Source organism: Lolium perenne, chromosome 2 (genome assembly GCF_019359855.2).
Source record: "Lolium perenne isolate Kyuss_39 chromosome 2, Kyuss_2.0, whole genome shotgun sequence".
In the NCBI taxonomy this organism is placed as follows: domain Eukaryota; kingdom Viridiplantae; phylum Streptophyta; class Magnoliopsida; order Poales; family Poaceae; genus Lolium; species Lolium perenne.
Window position 1 is genome coordinate 291,324,761 of NC_067245.2, and position 22,701 is coordinate 291,347,461.

At 46.2% G+C, this 22,701-nt stretch overlaps 2 long non-coding RNA genes across 4 annotated transcripts; both read left to right on the top strand.

Moving 5' to 3' along the window:
* Nucleotides 1-5,551: 5,551 nt before the first annotated feature.
* LOC127336272 (uncharacterized) lies at nt 5,552-9,369 on the top strand. Of its 3 annotated transcripts, XR_007873235.1 has the most exons (4): nt 5,552-5,927; nt 6,208-6,436; nt 7,653-7,795; nt 7,880-9,369. It is a non-coding gene; the product is annotated as an uncharacterized lncRNA (long non-coding RNA). The 3 variants fall into 3 exon arrangements; XR_007873233.1 differs by having other exon boundaries at nt 7,653-9,369; XR_007873234.1 differs by having other exon boundaries at nt 5,552-5,922; nt 7,653-9,369.
* Nucleotides 9,370-10,665: 1,296 nt separating this feature from the next.
* On the top strand, nt 10,666-20,749 carry LOC127336271 (uncharacterized). The gene is made up of 6 exons (XR_007873232.2): nt 10,666-10,884; nt 18,966-19,019; nt 19,259-19,373; nt 19,475-19,545; nt 19,658-19,739; nt 19,859-20,749. It is a non-coding gene; the product is annotated as an uncharacterized lncRNA (long non-coding RNA).
* Nucleotides 20,750-22,701: the final 1,952 nt, after the last annotated feature.

Below are 22,701 nucleotides of genomic sequence, written 5' to 3' on the forward strand. Positions count from 1 at the left end.
CTTTTTATTAGGCCATGCATTACGTTTAATGGATGAAAGTCTTGATTTACGCTCAGCCGGTTGTAATTCGATACAAGAGCACAAAGCGGTATCATCTAGACCGACCTCCGATACCTCTCCAACTAGGTGTGAAAGAAGCTGTCCGTCTGAGACGGCATACGCTTCCTCCTCATCCTCGTCAGAAAAAGAGGTATCCGACTTACTCGAAAGCGTTGGAGTAAATTTGAGTCTATCAAACTCCATACGCCTCAGAGCGTTAGCCGAAACAGAAATAGAACTAATAGAAGAACCCAACGAAAGACCCACATTATGCAACTTGGAAGCCATAAGCGGTGTTGGGAAAGTTAAAAAAGACTTAGAACTATTAATAGTACCTGAGAAGTCAAGGTTTGACTCCGCCTTGCGACACATGGCTCTTTCCATGGAGTCTTCATCCGTCGTCGTCGCCCAATCGGTGCCGACCCCATGGCGGGAACTTCGGCGAATGGGCATGACCGCCGAGGCGCCTGAGGCCCGCGTAGCAGTGGCAGCCCTAGGGGAGGTGATAGACGAATAAGACCCTCCCCTAGCAGGCTCCACCCGAGGGAGGCTCACAGCGCCCACAGCAGGGGCCGGAGGCACCATGGCGTCGGCCACGCTCGTGGCCGCCCTAGGCAGCGCCGGCTGTCCCGCCAAACTCGCTGACGGCGGAGGTGGGTACACCTCCACCGCCGCAGCAACTGGAGGAGGGCTGGCCGACCGGGCAGCCGTAGCACCAGCGGAAGTAGGAGCTGGCTGTAGGGGCGTGGTCGGTGTAGAGCCCCCACCAGCAACGGACGTAGGAGAAGCAGGCGCCTCGGCCTCCCCCCGGCGAGGTGAAAGCGAGGATGTCCGAGGGGGTAAGGGTGAAGAAGACCCCCCTCGCGGCACCACCTCTCCCGTACCCGAACTAACAGCCGCATCCTCTCCAGAAAGCGCACCCGCGTGTACGGCCGTGGCAGCCGCAGCCCGCCTCGCCGCCGCAGGAGTAGTACGGGCGAGAGTACACACTCTTCCTCTGGCTGGCCTGTCCGAGCGAGAGTGGTCCACGGCAATCCCAGGAGACAAAGAAGAAACAGAAGATACTGCATCTAGCGCCATACGCAAATCATCCGCCAACACGCGAGGAGTAGCCGCTGCAAAAGACTGAGCCTCCAAAGACGGACTAACTGCCCGCAGCCTCTTCACTGCCTCAATAGCATGTGGCGTCTGCGGGTTAGGATTAAAAGGCGTGACCGCAAACACAGGTGCCATAGCATGAGTAACCCCAGGCGCTGAAGAGCTAGATCCTCCCTGCTGAACCTGTGAAGTCCCAGAAGCTGAAGGCCCCACTCTCGGCTCAGAGGTATCTATAGCATCATCCCCACCATCTGTAGCACCCTCATCACCCTCGTCAGGATCATCTCTCTTAACCCAAACCAAAGGAACAAAATCCGGCTCCGGAATATAATCTGCAGGCTCTCGGCGGAAGCGGAACTCAAAAGCCTTAAACTTAACCACAGCATCAGCTTTAGCTATCGGGCGTGCCTCATCAGAAGGGTCCCCTAGAACCCCAGCCTGAAGCATGGCCACCTGAATACGCACCACTGCCCTGCGTCTCAGACTAACAAGATCCACATCAACAGTCTTCCCAACAATAGAACCAACAACCCACAAACCCAGAAAGTGTCGCAGCGTATGAGGCACTCCATCCACGTGCAGCCACACCTTCTCGAGTTCAGCCTTGTGAGGAACCTCTGCTGACCGCCAAGCAGATATAGAGATAGAGGAGCTGAAGGAAGGCACCCCCACCTGAATACCATCAAGTCTATCAAGATCATCGAAGGAAGGAACTGAAACCAAGAACTGCAAATCACTGTGAGGAACCGCCTCCCACTTCCATAGGGAGACAATACCACGATGAGGGGTTCGACAAATAAAACTCGTAAACAAGTGCTACATTCATTGTCACATTCATAGGGAGACAATACCACGATGAGGGGTTCGACAAATAAAACTCGTAAACAAGTGCTACATTCATTGTCGCCAAAAGTTATACTAATTTACTCCTACCCTAAGGGCCAAAAGAAATCCCAAGTGAACCCAGAGGATCTTGGTTGTTGTCAAGGTTGTATAAGATCTTAGCAAAATCTATAGTGAACTTCCAGGGGTCAAGATTTTTTCCTGAACTTGGCATATTCACTTCTAGACAACTTGGATCTTTGCTAGATTGCCTCAAGATCTACCCTCGGTGATTGATCTCAGACTTCATGCACAAAATTCAATGAGAATAAGAATTACACTTCAGTGGTCGAGAAAGCTTTGTGTTCAAGCCTCTTTAGTGAAGACGCATGACCCCCTCTCTCTCCAAAGGCTGTTATTTTCGAGGGAACTATGTGCTCAAACCTCTAACTTACTCTCTCCGTCTAAAAATAAGTGGACGTGCAGGATTTTCAAGATAGATTAGCAAAAGGGGGAAAATGAATTGGGAAGATCCAAACCAACATCTCTTCTCTTTAATTTTTTCACCTTCAATAAGCTAAGTGCATGTAGAAAATTAAGAAAACATGTGTTGAATATTATTGAGTTTGATTTCCGTGTTGCTACTTTAAAATGCATTGAAAAGATAGACGTATGCTCTTTTATGGACAAAGTTTAAGGTTAAATGTCCATTTATTTGAGGACGGACTTGGTGACCGAGGTTCAAAGAAAGACAGAAAAAACCATGATTTTGTTAGCTTTGTTCAAGCCTCATCGGCACAGAGCCATAGACATGGGAGTATAGGAACCCTTCTCGAAGGCTTTTGTGGTCAAGTGAACTTTATGTTGAAGCCTCTCCAACGATGACACTGGACCCTATTCCAACTCCGGAAATATACCGTTGTCTCCATGCCCCTTCGATATTTATATCTTGTTGGATAATCTGTATGCTTTGTGTGTCTTGTTTAGTGGAAGTCCTAGTTTTTTTCTTGTTATTATAATTGCTAGTGTGCCAAGTCATATAACTGGATTCATATAGTTATATTTTAGTGAACCTTCTATATCCACCATTTCTCTAAAATCAATTAATTTGTTTAACTTCATTAGGGCATGTACAACAGGAGCGCTTAGAGAGATGTTTAGAAAAATAAATCGGTTTTTATCTAAATATTGGTGTTCATTTACACTAGACATATGCCTAACTAGGCACCTCTGCCATACAAATATATATATATATATATATATATATATATATATATATATATGTATATATATATATATAGAGCCCAACTATTCTCGAACCCCCCTTAAGAGTGGTTCTAGAATAGCTATTCTAGAACCCCCTTAATCCCGCTTAGTTTCTTCCTGCACCAAACCCGACCACCCCGCCCCACCTCTCCCCGAACCGGCCCACCTCCCATCCCCGAACTGCCCCACGTTCTTCCTCGTCACCCCGTGTCGCCTCCCACCATCCCAGCGCCACCTGCCTCCTCCACGCCGCCGGCGGCCGGCTCCACGGCGCGCCCATCCTCGCAGAAAAATGAAGCCGCCGCGCACCTCCTGGGTCCCCGCCGCGTGCGCCTCCTGGGTCCCCGCCGCCGTCGTGACTACTGGGTCCCCTGCTGCGTGCCTCCTGGATCCCGCCGCCGCGCGCCTCCTGGATCCCGCCGCCACGCACCTCCTGGAACCCGCCGCCGCGCGCCTCCTGGATCCCTTCGCCGCGCGCCTCCTGAATCCCGCCGCCGCGAGCCTCCTGGATCCCCGACGCTGCACGTCTACTAGATCACTACTGGAGTGTGCTCCTCATCTACATGCGTCGCTGCACCAACCCACCATGCCTGGCCAGTGAAGGTTGTCATCCCCTACTGCAGAGTTCGATGCTGGTCAGCGGTGATGCTGTTCGGTTTGCCTAACATGTGGAGTTCACTTCTTTGTCAACTTAAAAAATAGCATCTACAAAAACCAGGAAGTTCACGTCTACAAGACTCGGTAGTTCACATCTGCAGAACTTGGATGTTCACATAGACGAAATTTGTAATCTTAGCAAATTCTCCAGATTTCAAAACATCAGGAAGTTCACATCTGCAAGACTTGGAAGTTCACACTCACAAAATTCAGAAGTTTAGAAATTTTTTCTAGAGTTCAAAAAATGGGAAGTTCACATCCGCCTAAATTTAGATGTTCACTTTCGCAGATTGGTGAAGTTCACTTTCACCGAATTCAGAAGTTCAGAAGGCTGCTGCATAACTAAACATGAAAATCGAAAAGTTCACTTCGAACACAAAAATATAGAAGTTCACATTATTTTGGGAAGTTCACTTCGAACAAAAGACAAAACAACTCGGAAGTTCAATTTGAACAGGTGGAAGTTCGCAATAATTTCAGTAGTTCACTTGCCACCACCGGGAAGTTCATTTACCTCCATACGGAAATTCACTCCCCGTATAGAAGTTCATATTTGAAAATGGAAGTTCACTCCTTACAATGTTGAGGTCCGTTTGGAAGTTCAGATGCAGATAAGGGGAAGTTCAGATAGTGCAGATGCGACGGTAGTTCGCTATATTTTCTGAAGTTCACTTCAAACTAGATCAAAAGTTTTGGAAGTTCGCTCTGTACAATATTGAAGTCCGTCGGGAAGTTCAGATTCAGGGGAGAAGAAGTTCACATCCACAGAAGTTCGCTATAATTTTATTACATGCCTGAAACTTTTATACCGCGATCGGAAGTTCACTAACAGATATAAAGGAAGTTCACTTCTATATTCGAGCACCTCATGCTTTTTTTTTTCTGGACGGAAATCATACGCATAGAAATCGTCCGTACAACCACCGATTGCGCAAATCGACCAACTCAACGTACAATTAGCACTAATATAACTCTACTAATACTCCAACATATCGCAATGCCACACCTACTCAATCTAGATGAGCCAATTTCTAAATGTTCTTGTGTTGGCGTTATCTTCACTTTTATGTATTTCTGAAATTAAACTAAAACCATTTAGAATTTGGGAAAACATTCAACATGAAAAAGATTCGCCTAATCAATATCTTTTCAATGAAATATCATTTGGAAAATTCCGATAAGTGGTTCGGAAATAAGCCCCAAAAACAGTTCGAAAAACCGAGAAGTTCGAAAAACGTAATCACATATTTTCAAATCTGCTCTTAAACTATAAAGAATTTAGAAAAGTGTTCTTCATAAAAAAGGTGCGCCTAGTCAGCACCTTTTCAACGGCATATCATACGCATCATTCCGATAAACGGTTTGAAAACTGGAACCCCAAAACTGTACAAAAATAGAGAAATCCGCGAAAACGTCGTTTTGTATATTTCAAATTAGTTTTAATCAATACAGAATTTGGGAAAACAATGAACACGAAAAAGTTGCGAAATTTCCGTGCGAATCCAACGGTATATTATACGTATCAATCCGATAAGCGGTTTGAAAATCATCATGGAAATAATGTCCGCACGAACATGCAATTCTGGTATTCCGTCGAGAAGTTCAGTAGGAAAACACGCGGAAGTTCAGAAAGGGTTCGAGAATAGTTATTCTCGAACCGGTGTTAATCTGGTCGTATGTTTAGCTAGCCCACTACCCTGCCGCAAGCCTGCAACCTCCCATAATTTTCTAATCGAGCGCGGAGGGCGACAGGCGGTTTGGTTTAGAGGCACGGCGAGCGGCGGCGGCGGCGGCGGCGGGCGGCTGAGCGGTAGCTAGGCGAGTGAGGGCTAGGCTGTGCGCTCTCGGTGGCCTCGAGAAGTCGTGGTCGCATCCTCGAATCGGCGGCGTCATGGCTGGCCGGTTGAATCGACCTCGGCCGCCTCCTGCTCTGTTTCTGGATCCCCTCCGTAGACAACCTCCTGCTTTGTCGCCGGCAACCATCCGCTACCAAAGCCTCCGCTGCCAAAGCCCAACACTGCCCGCGGCCGAGGCATGCCCGTAAGGTTCTCTCTTCCTCCTTCTGTCTGATCTGCTGAGTAACAGTTTTGTAACAAGATTACTAATCTGAATTTTGGTTGTTCATTCAGTTACTTGCTCGTTGGTTTTCTATAGCATAAATGAGATTGGAATGTGCTATTTTTGTGAGTATTGATGCGATTGTAGGCTGTAGCTAGGCAGATTGAAATGTGCTATTTAGTAACATTTACTGTCACCTGGATGTGAGATTGGAATGTGGTCGTTTATGCTTCGGAATTTTTGATTAATCGCGAATGTGATCTACAGCTGATGGTTTGGAATCCCGACGGCTTCAGGGGAGCGGCAAGTGGTCCTGATCTTGGTCGCCCTGGAGTCTGGCCTCGGCGGTGGGTTGCGGCCGGCGCTAGCGGTTCCACCTGCGTGCTGCATGTGGTCTACATCGGCGAAGAAATGCTATCCCGGCCGGCCTCCACCTCGCATGACGAGCCTGTACCTCTGGCTGCACTCCACCCTTAAGAGTCACCAGGTCACGCTGGTATGTAATTCTCACACGAATTTAATTTCCCACTTCACATGTGTATTTGTTCAAAGTACCATGGGTATTCTTCAGTACCGCTCCCAAATCTCTGCTCACTTTTATATGCAATACATCACATCACAGTATTTTCACACCGTTCTGCTTGTGCGGGACAACAGATTGCTACTTATCCAGTCACTGTTATTAACAGATGGATATGCTGTGCCTTTCCTGTGTGTGAGGTCTTGCTCTAGAATGCTGCTTGTAATCTTTTGCATTGAATAGTATTTTTTGTACGCCCTCCGTTCCCTATTAATTGACTCTAATTTAGTATAAAGTTGTACTAAATCTGAGTCAATTAATAGGGAACTGAGGGAGTAGTTTCAAATATTAGCCTATGTGTGTCATCTTCGTTTGAGAATGCATGGTTTTGGACAGGTCTAGTGAGAACTAGGCACCAGTGGCGGAGGACGACCCAAGATTATGGTGTGGCGAAGATGATAGCTTAGAGGAAAAAGTGATACCACAAGCCAAGTTTAAGCGAGTTCTAGCTTAAAATCTGCTCAAGTAATAGACTGTTAGTATTAATTGCCATTATTAGCTATGGCATAGGCCAGACCTTGCCAGAATGGGAGATCTGCCACTGCTAGGCACTTCGCCACTTGCTTGTAAATACTTATTTACCTTGGTTATGCATTTTTTCGACCTGAAATATACATTTTCTGTTTAGGCATATGATTCTTTTTTTCCTATACGCTACATTTGGTTAAACGGTATTTTCCGGGCACGAGAAGCCATTCCGGTTATTCTTAGATGGTGTGATATTAGTCAGGCATCCCCCATGTGACTAGTTCTTTTGTTGCATGATTTTATGGGTATGTCAAGGATGCTGGTAATTCTTATGATGGGCCAGAGTTGATGTTGCCAGTTCTTATGTTCGATATTTTACGGGCACATTAGGCCATGACAATAGTTCTTGCATGGCACAATTTTATGCACGTTAGATCAAGGCATCATTTTTTTCTATGTCCACAAATATCCGTTGACCTCTTCCCATCCTTAATCAAAATATAATTTATACAACCGTTGCATCAAATAGAAAATGCATCTTCCAATCGCAAGTGGTAACAAGAGTATGCATTAGATGATTATTACAACATAGTCTTGTTTTCTTTCAAGCAATACACATACTTTTCCGAATCCTTTTTTACCTTGGCGAGCAATAAATTTCCAGGATTATGCCTTGAAATCGAGGGACGGAAGAAGAAGTATGCAAGGGACTTAAAGACGAAGAGTAAGTATCTAGAGGCAATGCTGCGGAGATGGAAACATTACAGTGTTAGTGTTCATGTTGTACCTAGCTTGGTGTAGCCTGAGGTGAGCTCAAACCTGAATCTAGCTAGTTTTTTTTTTAAGTTCTGATCGTTGTTGCAGTTTTTAATTAGGGGTTTCATGGTCTAGTTTTGATTTGCATCACTACAGGCCTGGAGTTGTTAGTTTCATAAATACAAGTCATATATGATATTTCAGCCATCAAGGTAAATCATGTGAGAAGTTAGGTGACTCCTGTGTTTGTGATTGCTTTCCGTGAACTCCTTGTCGATTATCGTGCAACTAAGAAGCTGAAGTCCCATGGTAACTATAAATTACGAATGATCACTTGACTAATCATATATTTTTATCTCCAACTGGTGTTGATTATCAATGTGGTTTATTCAAATGAAACAATGCTTGTCGGTAGCTCAATTTTGGTTTTGTAGAGGTGCAGGTGAGGCCGCACCATTTCACCTCTCTCTAGTTTCAGTGTAGCCTTACAAGCCTATTGATTCATTTATGTAGGATTAGAAGTTTATGAATTAATAATTAAATTATGAGTTCATTGGTAAATGTCTTTTCAGGTCACACAAATTGTTTTCTAGTTGTTTACTTGACACTCCTTTCTTTTCTTCTCTTGCTCTTTTATGTCCATAATTTCATTTTTGAATGGTAAGAATGATAGTTCCATATGTACTCATTTTCCTCTTTTGGATTATGTCTATTTTTATCCATCTTGGACTGCAGCTTTGATGATGATTAGGTGAACAGAAAAGTGAATGGTTTTTTTTTCAGTCATAATATGTGAGGTTATGTGCTTGCATAGTCTTCTGTATTTCAAACTGTAAAAAAAACTGGTCATTTTAACTAGGTAGCTCTCACATGCAGTTGCAGAAGAATTCTGTAAGCTGACATAATTATTTCAGTGCCTTTGTTTCTTTCTATTCTCTAGTTGTCTCTTGCTTTTATTGCAGTGGTACTTGTCTCACTCTAGCTTCTACTACTCATCTTTGATAGCGCACATTGAGCACAGAAGATGGCGTGGTCAAAGCATTCTATGCTCTGTGGAAATAAACTAAAATAGTTTGCCATAATGGCTTATATTAAGACTGACATTCGTTTCTTGCAACATTTGTTTCTTGCATTCTATGCTCTGTCAAAATAGTTTGCCAAATGGATTACGTAATTTAAGAAGTAAGCTAAGCAGGTTCATCTTCTTGCAGATTGATTAAAAAGCCGCACTCGAGCAGTCTTATATTTGTTTAACAAGATGCTCCTGACAAATGTGTATGGAAGTTCTGCATAGTGTATTTTCAAATGGGAAGCCATACTGAACAGCTTCGAAGACCATGGCATTTGATTGATGCGCCCCTGTTGGGTTCATGCTGAAACTCAAATTATACCAACTTGTCATTCTTTTTTATCTTATTCTTATTCTTCTTCTTTTTTCTGTACAATTTATATCATTACCAGCCTAGCTACGACTTGCAAAATTCCAAAGCTGTTTAAGGAACCTAGTTGTGGGAGCCTGCTATCGTAATAAATAATTTTTGTACCTTCATTCATCTTTAAGACTGAGAGATTTGATTATGAGAGTATGTTGATTTTTTTACGTTATGATATATTGGTACCTTTCAGAGTTCTTGCGTGCCAGCTTGTATTGTAGCTCCTTGTGTTCATGAACACTGAAATTTATTTTCCATTGTCTTACTATTACGTGCACCTACGGCTGCATTAAATCCAGAACGCCATTAAAGTTAATTTAGTTGCGATGTTGGCATAATAATAATGAGTCAGGGGACTGTGTTCACCGTAAAAAAAAATCGAGCGGCTGGGTATCTGCACCATTTTCTTACGTCAAACCTGGTTGCTTACATCAGAAGCAGGTTATCTGAAGAAAAATTTACACTACAAGCAGGCACTTTTTTACAACGGCAGTTCTCTGATGTGGGGACGACGTAAATGCATGGGACATTTCTTATGTCGCTTCAGACCCGAGCGCGTGGGCTGGTTCGGCTCAGGCAGGCGGGCGGGATGGGCGGGGTGCAGAATAATATTCTGCCCCCAGGGAGTCAAATAGCGCGTCTATATATATATATATATATATATATATATATATATATATATATATATATATATATACTTATTTGGCAACAAACATCTTTTTTCTCAAAATTTTGAATTTTTTTTAGGGTTAATGCGGAGTTGACACGTATGCACTTGGACAATTTACTGCCCGTAGTGATTTCTCTGTGTATACTTTTGGTGCTCTCTAGGATTTGTAAGAAAACCGGAAACAACTATACAGTTCCTTTTTGCCTTCTTTCGGCGCGTGGCTGTAGCATTGTTACGCTATGGTCAAAGCGGTGCCCGACCGCTTAACGTTGCATTAGTTCCAAGCCTACCGGCCAATTTGCCCCCGATCTCTTGATTCCCCATCTCTCCTATCTCTTCTCTCCGCCTGAGCAAACGTCGGCCACAGTTTCACGAAGGGGTTGCCGAGGTCAGGGACGAGTAGCACATGAGCAAGAAGAGGCGAGACCCGCGGGCGCCGTCGGGGACATGCGCGTCGCGCGTGAGGCGCGGGGCGAGCTTGGGGCCAAGGTAGACACCGGAAGGCGCAAGGACGCGCGGGTCGGAGGAGAGCCGGGCTGCGGCGGAGCAGGGCGCCGGTAGGGGAGACAACGGCGCGCAGACGAGGGATCCCTTCCCTAGCCACATCGAGAGCCACCACAGGGTGTCTCCGCATCCTCCTCCTCTCCTGTTCCCTACGTAGGGTGATGGGCGCTCCAGGAGGACCAGAACCCCGCCCTCGACCCACAGCTCTAGGGGTTAACAGGGCGAGGTCGAAATCGGCACCGGCATCTGTCTCCAGCGAGAAGGGGATGGCAGGCGGCACACCGAGCGGGGTGAAGCTTCCGCAGCGCGCGAGTAGTCGCGGTGCTACGGTGGCGGGATGGGCCTAAACTCACGAATCTTGGCTCTTGACGAGCAGCGGCGTATGGGCGGCAGGGTGAGAGATTTGAGGCGACGACAACAAGAGGAGCCCTTCCACGCCGGCATTGAAGATATGATGGTTTCCACACCGGCGTTGAAGATCTCCAGGTCAATTTGATGGGAAACCTGCCCGACACCCCAGACCTCTACGGCAGGTGAGTGTCAAATCTGGTGAATTTTGTCGTTGTGTCGATTGGGTTGCATGGTTTGGGCAGGGGCTTCGTGCAGGGATTTGCCTTCACGAAAAAATCGACTTGGAATCACAGTGTGTTTGCTGGAGCAGCAGCGTTTGGGTCCTCTTAATATTGGAGTTTTTATTTATGATTCTAACATCTGTTGTGCTAATTAGAGGATGTGGTAAAAAAGAGTCTTCCGTCTTAAATGATACGGAGTAGAACTCAGATGGAACTTGTTATCACCAGATTTTGGACAAATCCAGAGGTGGGCCGTAAGAGAGATGGGCTTGGAAGACTACACGTGGAAGATCTCTGAAGCGGCCTTGCACGGAGAATTTGGGCTAGTTTGCCCGTGTATCTTTAATTATAGTAGATTATGTTCTAGATCAAGATTAGAGTTTGTATCGTGCACGGTGGGATATTCCCACGTAGGAAAGTCCCCTGGACTATAAATATGTATCTAGGGTTTATGGAATAAACAACAACTCACGTTCAACCCAAAACAAACCAATCTCGGCGCATCGCCAACTCCTTCATCTCGAGGGTTTCAATCAGGTAAGCGACATGCTGCCTAGATCGCATCTTGCGATCTAGGCAGCACAAGCTCCACGTTGTTCATGCGTTGCTCGTACTGAAGCGTCTTTGATGGCGAGCAACGTAGTTATCATAGATGTGTTAGGGTTAGCATAGCTCTTCGTATAACATGCGTACGTAGTGCAGCCCTTGCATGTCTAGCCGCCCTCACGCCTATCTCAGGTGTGGGGGCGGCACCCTGCTTGTTCATCATCTAGTAGATCTGATCCGTTACGATTGCTCCTTGTTCTGCAAGGATTAGTTTAATATCTGCAATAGTTAGGCCTTACAAAGGGGGGGAGGATCCAGCGGCACGTAGGGTGGCGTTCGCAAGTCCTAAACAGGATGTTCCGAGGATCAACGCCATGTTGGTTTTTAGGCCTTGTTTAGGATCGGCTTATGAGCACCGTGCGTGGCCGCGAGGCCCAACCTGGAGTAGGATGATCCGATTATGCGGTGAAAACCCTAAATCGTCGTAGATCTCATTAGCTATATCTTGATCAAGCAGGATCACCAAGTATTCGTGCACCCCGTACGAATCATGGGTGGATCGGCTCTTTGAGCCGATCCACAGGATAACCTGAGAGCCGATCGAGGCTCGTATTTAATGTTTACGTGTATGCCATGCAGGAACTAAGCGAGGCATCCCCATCACCTTCCTGACCAGGTATAGGTCAGGTGGCACGCCCTTGCACTTCGCATCGCCGCGTGTGACCAGAAGAGCATTGCGGGCCGTCGCTCGGAGGGGTCTCAGCCAGCCGCAGCTCTAGGCTCTTCCCGGCTCTACACTGTGTTGACAGGCCGCTGCCCGCCGGTGGGTTTTGGCAGTCAACACATTCTGGCACGCCCGGTGGGACAATCGTCTACATCAACCACATCGCCATCTACATCTGAGATGGCGGCGGACGGCACGCCAGTCACCTACGAGGAGCTGCCTGACGAGCTCAAGAAGAGATACGACGAGATCAAGGTCACCCTCGAAGCCGACCTCATCGGCTCTTTCGCAGAACCCGTTCCCATGGCATCAGATGGAAGGGATTCTCACCGCAAGGTGCACTCGATGGGATAGATCTCTCTGCCCCGTCGGAGGAACGCACCAGGGGCCTACGGCAGGAGATCAACTACTTGGTGGCTCACTCACTACACCGCCACTCTGAAAACTTGGTCAACGTGTTGGAGCGTCTCGCTCTGCGCGTGATCCAGGAGATCATGAGCCACCAGTACTCGCCGTCAGGACCAGCTCTCGGGACGCATCAAGGAGAGTTGCCGCTCCAGTCCCGTCCACCGCTGCCATATGCGTTGGCAGCACCGCCTGAAGTGCCGGCTACACCGGCATTCGTCGTCTACAAGATTGGTGGTGACCCTAGTGACTACCAGTTCTTGGCTGAGGCGCCCAAGGAGATCCCTCAAGGATACGCGTGCACGTATGTGCCAGATTGTGGCAACTGGGCACTCTCAAACCAGGTCACAACATCAGGGACTCCGGCGAAGACAGGAGGAACGTCAGCGACAGAGCTTGAAAAGCAGACGTGGCTAACTAAGTACGCCACCCCGACGAAACTCCAGAGCCCGGCTCCTGCAGTTGGCTCAGAGCTGGAAAAGCAAACATGGCTGGCTAAGTACGCCACCCCGGCGAATCTGGAGTGCAACTCCCGCAGCCAAAGACAGCCGCGGATCAGATCGGTACCATACCGAGAGACCAGTTCGGCATGGTGCCGAAAAGAAGGGCAATCGGCTATTCCAAGCCGTACCCCGACGAGTACGAAATGATCCCGCTGCCACCTAAATATCGGCTCCCTGACTTCTCCAAGTTCAGTGGATCAGATGGCTCCAGCTCCATCGAGCACGTCGGCCGATATTTGGCGCAACTAGGACCGGCTTCAGTGTCGGATCAGCTACGCGTGAGGCTCTTTTCACAGTCCCTCACAGGATCGGCTTTTGGATGGTACACCTCTCTGCCAGCAAACTCCATCCAGTCTTGGAAGCAATTGGAAGAACAATTCCATACGCAATACCATTCAGAAGCTTCCGAGTCTAGCATTGCCGATCTAGCACAACTACGTCAGAAGCGCGGAGAAACGGTGACAGAGTACACCCAGCGCTTCAGGAATCTTAGGAACCGATGTTATTCGGTTCGTATAACTGAAAAGGAAGCAGTCGAGTTGGCAGTAGCTGGCCTTGCAACACAGCTCAAGGACATGGCCTCCCAAGCAGATTATCCTCGGCTGGCGCATATGGTTCAGAAACTATCAGCATATGAACAGCGCCACCCGGACCTGTACCAAGACAAGTTCAAGCGTGCAGTAGTCCTGGTCGATGCAGAGGAAGACGAAGTTCCTGCGGGAGACCAAGAAGTAGCAGTGGCTGAGTGGACTCGGGGAGGAACCCCGTGTCCCGCAAATGGGTAAAGCCACCAGGGCCGCCCAGGGGATTTGATTTTGACGTGACCAAGACTGAACAAATCTTCGACCTCCTGCTCAAGGAGAAACAGTTGACGATTCCTGAAGGTCTCAAGTTCCCCACGGCGCAAGAGCTAAACGGAAAGCCGTACTGCAAATTCCACAACTCGCTCTCCCATGCCACCAACGACTGCAGGGTGTGGCGTCAGCACATCCAAGCGGCGATAGAGAAGGGGCGTTTAATTTTCAACCAGTACGCCATGAAGGTCGACACCCAACCCTTCCCCGCCGTTAACATGGTGGAAGTCACCTACCCTGAGGGTTGCCAGCCAGGTCCCACGTTCAGCATCAACATGGTAGGACCTGGGAACCACTCTGGCAAGGATGGAGATGAGGGCAGCTGCTCTCATAGCAAGGATACAGAGGAGGCCGCTCCACGCGATCGGCTCCATCATGATGGCAAGCGCTACGTCACAGAGGGAGAAGTGAAGAATATAAGATATCAACGACCTCTCTCTGATCACCTCCTCAACAAATATGTGAGTCAGTATGACCAACGCCGACGGTCCAACTATGATAATGAAGGAGATCGTCTGGCTAGAGAAGCCGAAGACATCGTCGGCGGGATCGCGATGAGGAGGAGCACGAGCGCCGTGCCACGGGCACATCAAGGGAGCAAGATGACAACGCTGCACACCGGGACCGCCCTTTCTTCGTACACCGCTGGGATTCAGGAATGAGCCGATTGCCCACAATCGGCACTTGCCCAGAATGCAACCAGAAGAAGAAGGAGGCAGCCAACGTGTCTGTGTTCAAGCGCTTAGGGCCTCTCCCGCCACAGAGCAAACGTGCTGAGTCACCTCGTTGGGCAGATCTTGAGGATTCCGAAGACGAGGGACTAGAAGAAGAAGAAGACAGGAACCACCGTCCAAGGTGGTGCCCTGACGGACTCAGCCGTTCACAAAAACGCAGGGTTCAGCGGTTGCGCGGCCTGGAGGAAGCCGAAAGGTTATACTTGCACACGCTAAGGAAGGCACGGCCTGATCTGGCTGCAAAGGTTCAGCGAGCCCTGGATGAAGAGGGTCGTCCACGGAAAATGGAGTGGCGCCCCAAACAAAGGAAAGCCGATGATGAAACATCGGCTGGCACAAACATGGTGCTCGTCTTGCCGACAGAGCTTAGCGCTCCACGATTCTACGATGCACTCAAGGTGGACGACAGCAGGCGCATCAAGTCAGAGGTTGGGTTGGTTTTATCCAGTCTAACCGAGTAGCAAGATTAAACCAATGAGCAAACCGGGGGAGGCTGATCTTTGTGATCGGCCCCAAAAAATTTATGGAGGGACATTACAAAACCTTCATCGAACAAGCAATGTGAAGGCCGATTCCAGCAATCGGCCAAAGTTATCTTCTGCACATATTCTGTTTGTGGTCAACAACGATCTACTGGGCAGCGGCCACGTCGGCAGATGAAAGTCGGCATGAATCTTTGCGAAGCCGATGTGCAAGTGCAGTGCCCTGACTAACCATGAAAGCCGATATCTGCAGTCATTTAGCAGATTCGGCTCGGGGGGCATATAGTCAGATGGACATATGCAGATAAATATGTGCAGACATGCGTGCAGTGGAATATTGGGGGCCGATTCATTCTAAAAATCGGCCAAATAAAAAAAACAAAAGGGTTAGCCGATGCAGATACGTGGCCATCGACTCAAGAGGAACAGCTGTTATGAGCAGAAAGGGTCAATGGAGCAGGAAGTGAGTCACGAAGAGAGATTCTAATGGAAGAGCTCCTCAGTTGGGTGGCTTGATGACTTCGGTTTTCTCTTCAAGAACCTCTGGTTTCCTTTTGCGAGTAATGTACAGATCAGGTTAAGGATGGGTTGCATCAGATCCACCACAGGGAAGGAGCCGATCTGACCTACAAGGCGCAAAGTAGACTGAAGAAGTTCCGGGGCAGCTCACCCTGAAGGTTCTCTGCTTTGGGGAGCCGATTTTGTTGAAATCGGCTAACTCTGCGTAGGCGGCACATTCGGCTGATCCATTACCGTTCTCGCCTCGACTGAGACTCGGGGGGCAGCTGGCTGGTGACTGCTCTATTTTGGAAAGCCGATTGGAGTCGCATCGACTGGCCCTGCATTGTGATCTCCTCTGAATCGGGGTAGGAGGCCGTCAGTTTTTACAAGTTTGGACCGTCTGGTCGCTGCAAGAGGAAGAAAGGGACTAGATTCTCAAAATAGCCGATGAATAGTCATCGGCTAGGGGATTGCGAAAAATTGTGGTCAGATACCAAATCGCAGCCTGAAATTGAGAAGTTCTTGGCCTACGAGCTTATCGACATGAGGGTCCGGCTTCATGGGCGTCCAAAAGAAAAAATCCGATACATTGCTATCGGTCTTGACAAGACAGGCGGAAGGAATGAAATTGGGGCAATTGAAGGATGAATCAAAAGAACAATTTCATTAATTCAGAGGAGCGGCTTTACAAGAAAGAGCCGATTAGCTCTCAAAAGAGGGATCTAGTACCTAGCGCACTACTACTACTAGCCCTATTCTACTAGTCGTCGCTGTCCTCGTCGTCACCGCCGTCGATGTCGTCGGCGCTGCTCCCAGGGAGCTCCTCGTCGCTGCTACCCCAACCCGTGGCCGGAGCTTCTTCCTCCTCGTCATCATCATCGTCCTCGCTGTCCGCCCAGGAGCGGAAGCGCTTGGTTGGCGGGTACCCGGCGGAAGAGGAAGATTCATCTTCCTCCTCTTCTTCTTCTTCGTCGTCATCTTCATCCTCGCTGTCCGCCCACATACGGGAGCGCTTCTTCAGCGGGAGCTTGGCGGAGGGGAAGGTCTTGGCCTTCGCTACTTCTCCTTCTTTCTTCTCATTATCGGAGGGGAGGGAGTTCACCTCGGAATGAGGCTTGTCCTCGTTCTTCTTCGGCGAGAATGGGGGGAAAAGGTTTGAGAAGGAGGAGGAAGAGGAAGACATGGCTGGGGGAGAAGAGGGTTTTTTTTTGGGTGCCGATGGCTGGAACAGAGGAAGGGGATGAAGAAAGCTAGTTGATCGGCACAGTTAAAATAATGAGAAGCCTGGTGGAAATTTAATGTCATTACAGTTTCCAAGGAGATGACGCCGGAGCTATCGAATTTTGCAGAGAAGCTGGGAAGACAGGGCATAATGATAACGGATACTGCAACAACTCTGCTCTGCCACGACATGACCTGACGAAGGAAAGCATAATGATTTTGGAAAAATTATTTCCAAAACCAGGGGGGCATGTGTTATCACCAGATTTTGGACAAATCCAGAGGTGGGCCGTAAGAGAAATGGGCTTGGAAGACTACACGTGGAAGATCTCTGAAGCGGCCTTGCACGGAGAATTTGGGCTAGTTTGCCCGTGTATCTTTAATTATAGTAGATTATGTTCTAGATCAAGATTAGAGTTTGTATCGTGCACGGTGGGATATTCCCACGTAGGAAAGTCCCCTGGACTATAAATATGTATCTAGGGTTTATGGAATAAACAACAACTCACGTTCAACCCAAAACAAACCAATCTCGGCGCATCGCCAACTCCTTCATCTCGAGGGTTTCAATCGTAGCGACATGCTGCCTAGATCGCATCTTGCGATCTAGGCAGCACAAGCTCCACGTTGTTCATGCGTTGCTCGTACTGAAGCGTCTTTGATGGCGAGCAACGTAGTTATCATAGATGTGTTAGGGTTAGCATAGCTCTTCGTATAACATGCGTACGTAGTGCAGCCCTTGCATGTCTAGCCGCCCTCACGCCTATCTCAGGTGTGGGGGCGGCACCCTGCTTGTTCATCATCTAGTAGATCTGATCCGTTACGATTGCTCCTTGTTCTGCAAGGATTAGTTTAATATCTGCAATAGTTAGGCCTTACAAAGGGGGGGAGGATCCAGCGGCACGTAGGGTGGCGTTCGCAAGTCCTAAACAGGATGTTCCGAGGATCAACGCCATGTTGGTTTTTAGGCCTTGTTTAGGATCGGCTTATGAGCACCGTGCGTGGCCGCGAGGCCCAACCTGGAGTAGGATGATCCGATTATGCGGTGAAAACCCTAAATCGTCGTAGATCTCATTAGCTATATCTTGATCAAGCAGGATCACCAAGTATTCGTGCACCCCGTACGAATCATGGGTGGATCGGCTCTTTGAGCCGATCCACAGGATAACCTGAGAGCCGATCGAGGCTCGTATTTAATGTTTACGTGTATGCCATGCAGGAACTAAGCGAGGCATCCCCATCACCTTCCTGACCAGGTATAGGTCAGGTGGCACGCCCTTGCACTTCGCATCGCCGCGTGTGACCAGAAGAGCATTGCGGGCCGTCGCTCGGAGGGGTCTCAGCCAGCCGCAGCTCTAGGCTCTTCCCGGCTCTACACTGTGTTGACAGGCCGCTGCCCGCCGGTGGGTTTTGGCAGTCAACACAACTGTCTGCAGGGTAGAACCCGTAGGATTACATTGGTATGCAACTGTGCATTTCTTGCTATGTGTTAATTCGTTGCATCCTTGGTCCAAATTTTGCAAGCATGCAGAGTGGTCCAAATTTTGCAAGCATGCAGAGACAGATCGTCTGCCATGGGAGCAGGACCTAATTAGTCTTTTTCAGTCTTTCCTCTGAAGAAAATATTTCCCAAGTGCTTCAGTTGATGCTGCTTTTGTGAGTAATGCCTTAATTTTGTTGTTGTTACAAATAGAATAAAAAAAATGTGTATCTAGCAAAATATTAGGGAGTTAGGAGGAATTGAACTCAGATCTGTTTATGCAAGCTCATTTATATTATTTTGATAGCATAGAGATTTTCTGTGCTATCGATTAGCCTAATATGTAAAGTGATTGCTTGAAATTTGCATAAAGCAAGTTAGGAGAATTTACTAATTACCACTTTACATAATTTAGTGTACATGATTGTCACTTTGTCAGGCCAAAAGATCCACATCTAAGCATTAGTTCCTGATCTATAAATTTGGCATGGGAGTTTGAGAGAAATATTTGAACTCTGATTGGTTTTGTTTAATCCCATTTACTGGTCTGGTGTTGTTTTAGCGATTTTGATAATCTCTCGCTATTTTTCAGGAACAAAATATATGTGCTAAAGGAAGGTCAAGTATCTACTTGCAGACCAACCCGGTAATGAAACAATACTGGCTAGCCTACTTCCAAAAATTCTGTGCTGCGTTTCACAGCATGGACGGGCCGATGGAGGTTGGTCTATGCATACATGCAGAGGTCTTTTAAGGACATATTCTCACCATGATTGATATCATTGCAATTCTCTACAGGTAGTTTGATCAGTCAATTAAACAAAAAGTAGCTACCAAATTCTACTATATAATTAATGATGTGTTGTTTGCCTCTATCTCTTCCAGTGCAGCGATTCATGCATATAGTGGCTTCTTCTCCGTATGTGGTGACAGGCGTCGCAATTGAGGGAGGCAGGACGCTGATCTCGGTTTACCTGGACGACCTCACCATCCTGTGTACGTAAGTACCAAGAAGTTCCTAAGATTTCCTTCAACCTTCTGCAGGTAAAGTGGTTAACTGAACTTGTGTCATTTTCCTGTGTGTCAAATGCTTACGCATAGTCGAGCTGGATTGGCCATGCTATTGCAATCTCATGGTGGTGAACAACAGCTAGCACCATGTCATGTTTAAGGTCGATGGCATTTTCATCTCCTTATGTACAACTCTGGATTTTCCCTTGCATTTTGGTGGAAATTTGGCAATAGGGTTCTGGTTTGATCAGAACTGTTCCTTTTTCTTTTCAGGTCAAGACGACATCTCCGAGGTAGTATTTCGACGAACCAAACGTGAGCATCGTCTAGCCGTGGGATTCTTGCTCGATAACAAGTAAGCATGCATATGTATGTTTTGGTTTGCCACATTTGATGTTGTTGCACAAGACCATGTTTGTCTTTAGGATCCTTCAGTATTAATCTGCATGCATCTGCCTTCTTCTTTGCCTACAGGACACACATGCTAAAATTAAAGAAAGCTCTATGATAGTTGACAGTCACATCAACAGTATGTGTAAAAAAGGGGCTGATACAGAGGTAGTTACTATGTTCATTTTTACGCATGTTTGTCTCTCTTCGAAAATTCTGTACTGTTGATGTGTACGTAGATGCTTTGTAAAATTTTCTGGCCAGACTTGGATTTGCCAGCAAATTTTTTATTTGACATTTTTATTTTATTTTACTACAATATTATTTATTTGACAAGAAAATGCACTTCCTATTACTGTTAGTGCTGAAAATTCTGTGCCATGTTAGCGTCCTAGGGATTCAAACAATGACATAATAAAATTTTATTTCATCACATCACATCGGAAGATGCTCATTTCTGTACTAAACTTGTTGTTCATGTTTCCTTGGTATCATGTAGCAGATCTCTCAGATAGAAAAGTGAACTTACTTTTTCAGCTGAGACCAAATAACTCTTGTGCTATGTGGTGTCACCAAACGGTGTCAGTCATATTGTAGATTGTTTCTTGGTATCACAGTCAAAAGCTATTATAAAACCACTATTATACATGCTTTTAGCACCTCATCACGAGCCTTATTGAGCTATAGGCCTCCTGAAGCTTTATAGATGCCAAATATTCGACTTATGATCTATATGTCTTTAGAGATGCTTATTTAAAGCACTTTCCTTCCTTGGTCATGTGCACTCTTAATGCAAAATATTGCATTTCTGATTTATGTTTTTCTTAGTCTTGTGTGTTCACGCTTCCAAGAGTTAAGATGATTTTCAGGTTAATAAATATGTGGAAGCACAGAATAATTGTGCATCCCGATTTGATTGCCAATACACAGTGACATAAGTGTTGATAGATGTGCACGAGATATGCGCATTATATGTACTGTTCCAGACAGTAGTTTAGGTAATTTCGAGTCTTGGGTACATGTAGTTTCTCGGATCTGAAAAGTGTGGCCACATATTCTTATTCTCATTATCAAATGCTCTTAGAAATTATGGCGAAAAGATGGCTGCGTATTATTTTACGCCATGGTGTGCTTTCCTTTGGTTGCATCTTGGCTTCTTGATGTCTCATGGAAACTGTTGGAGCATGTTCCGTTGTTAATTGCAAAGCTGGATATATATGTCTGTGTGTTGTCAATTTTTCTTGCTTAATGCTTTACTAGGTGTATGGTGGGTACTCACCCATGCCCCCCGTAGGATATGTAAGCTTGAGTTTGTCTGAAAATTTGGTAATGTAAACTCATGGGTGATAAAAATGCAAATTAATCTGTGAACTTCCTTTCCAGCTTATGGTTTCGTTTGGTTGCTATTAAAATCAGTTCATATGACTTACAGTGAAAAAATGAACCTAGATTTATTCACTGTTAGTGGATTACCCATATTTATTCTAGGCTGACAGTTGTGTTACTCTTTTGAAGAGAAACGGTATCTTGTGAGGTGAGCTACGCTTTGATAAATTCATCAATCTTTGTCCATTTCTCATTCTGTAGGTGATATAAGTTTGTTAGAAAGCCAATTTTCATATGTCATAGGGTTTGATCACACGTCAATGCCGTATGATACACCTCATTCTTGTATCAAAATGGATAACGATCATTCGATACTAAACTAATCTGGTATATCCTTTTTAGGTGGTTGGTATTTTTCGTAAATCGTCAAATGGAAGGACTCTATTCGGCGTGTCGTCAGCTTCCTTAATTTGTTGGTACTTCACTATTTCTTTGCAAAATAAGCCGGTACAGAAAACAACTGTGCAACTTTGTGATAATTAACAACCAATAGTTGCTTAAGTCAGTACAACTCATACTTTGCAGATTTTAGTAAGTCAAATACACTAAATGCATGATGCTACTCTCTCCAACTAAAAACCTGATTTCTCTTGCATCTCCTTTCTTGTCCTTTCTTCTGACGATTACCAAGGCACAAGAAAGTGATTGTCGTTTCTTACACCTGCACTTTCCAGGATGTATTTTTTGAAGGCAAAATAGGACAGATCAGTTCATCTTCCGCCGTATAACAATGCCTTGCAATTAAGTTATTGTGATGGCAGCCATGGTAACCTGTCATTTTATTTGATAGTTGGCTCCAAAGTATGATGCAATTTGCAAAGATACATTTTATCCACGTACCTAATGTGTTGTGTAATATCGTCTCACGGGGCATATACAAGCTGGGGTCTGCTTTTGTTTATTCCCGTACTAATCCATGTGTGTTCCATGTAATAAACCTCTGAGTAGCAGTGTATCGGTGTGCTGATGTACCATTTGATCACACCTTTGGCGCCTATTGCATTTATCGTCCTCTTCAAAAGCACGTGAGAAAAAAATGTTGAATGTTATTGCTCACTTTTTTGTTTAGCTTCTATGCAAGGAGAATAACAATTAGGAATTCTATTTAGTTCATACACACGTACTTGTGCACACAGAATTCTCAGCCGAGAGCTAAAATCGTGCATAGGCATCAGCGTGAAACTGCCTTTTGTTCGTATAACAATCCATGCTACTACCGAAGCTCTACATATGTAATGGTTCTTCTGTGTTGCCATGTGGAACTACCAATTGATCACCCATTATAGTATGATGATGATGATGATCAATATACAATACTCTTTTCTAAGGATCAGCCTTTTATGCACATGATATCAATGCACACTACAGCTATATCAGATTTGGTTATCAACCAGCTTGAAGATCATTGTTTGAACAACAAAATAATCATTACATTTACCAATCCAAGTGTGATCTTAAAATTATTAGCACCATTGCATTAGATGGTTGGCGCGGCGTGCCGCCGCGCCCTTTTATGCTAGTAAACACTAGAGCTTAACAAA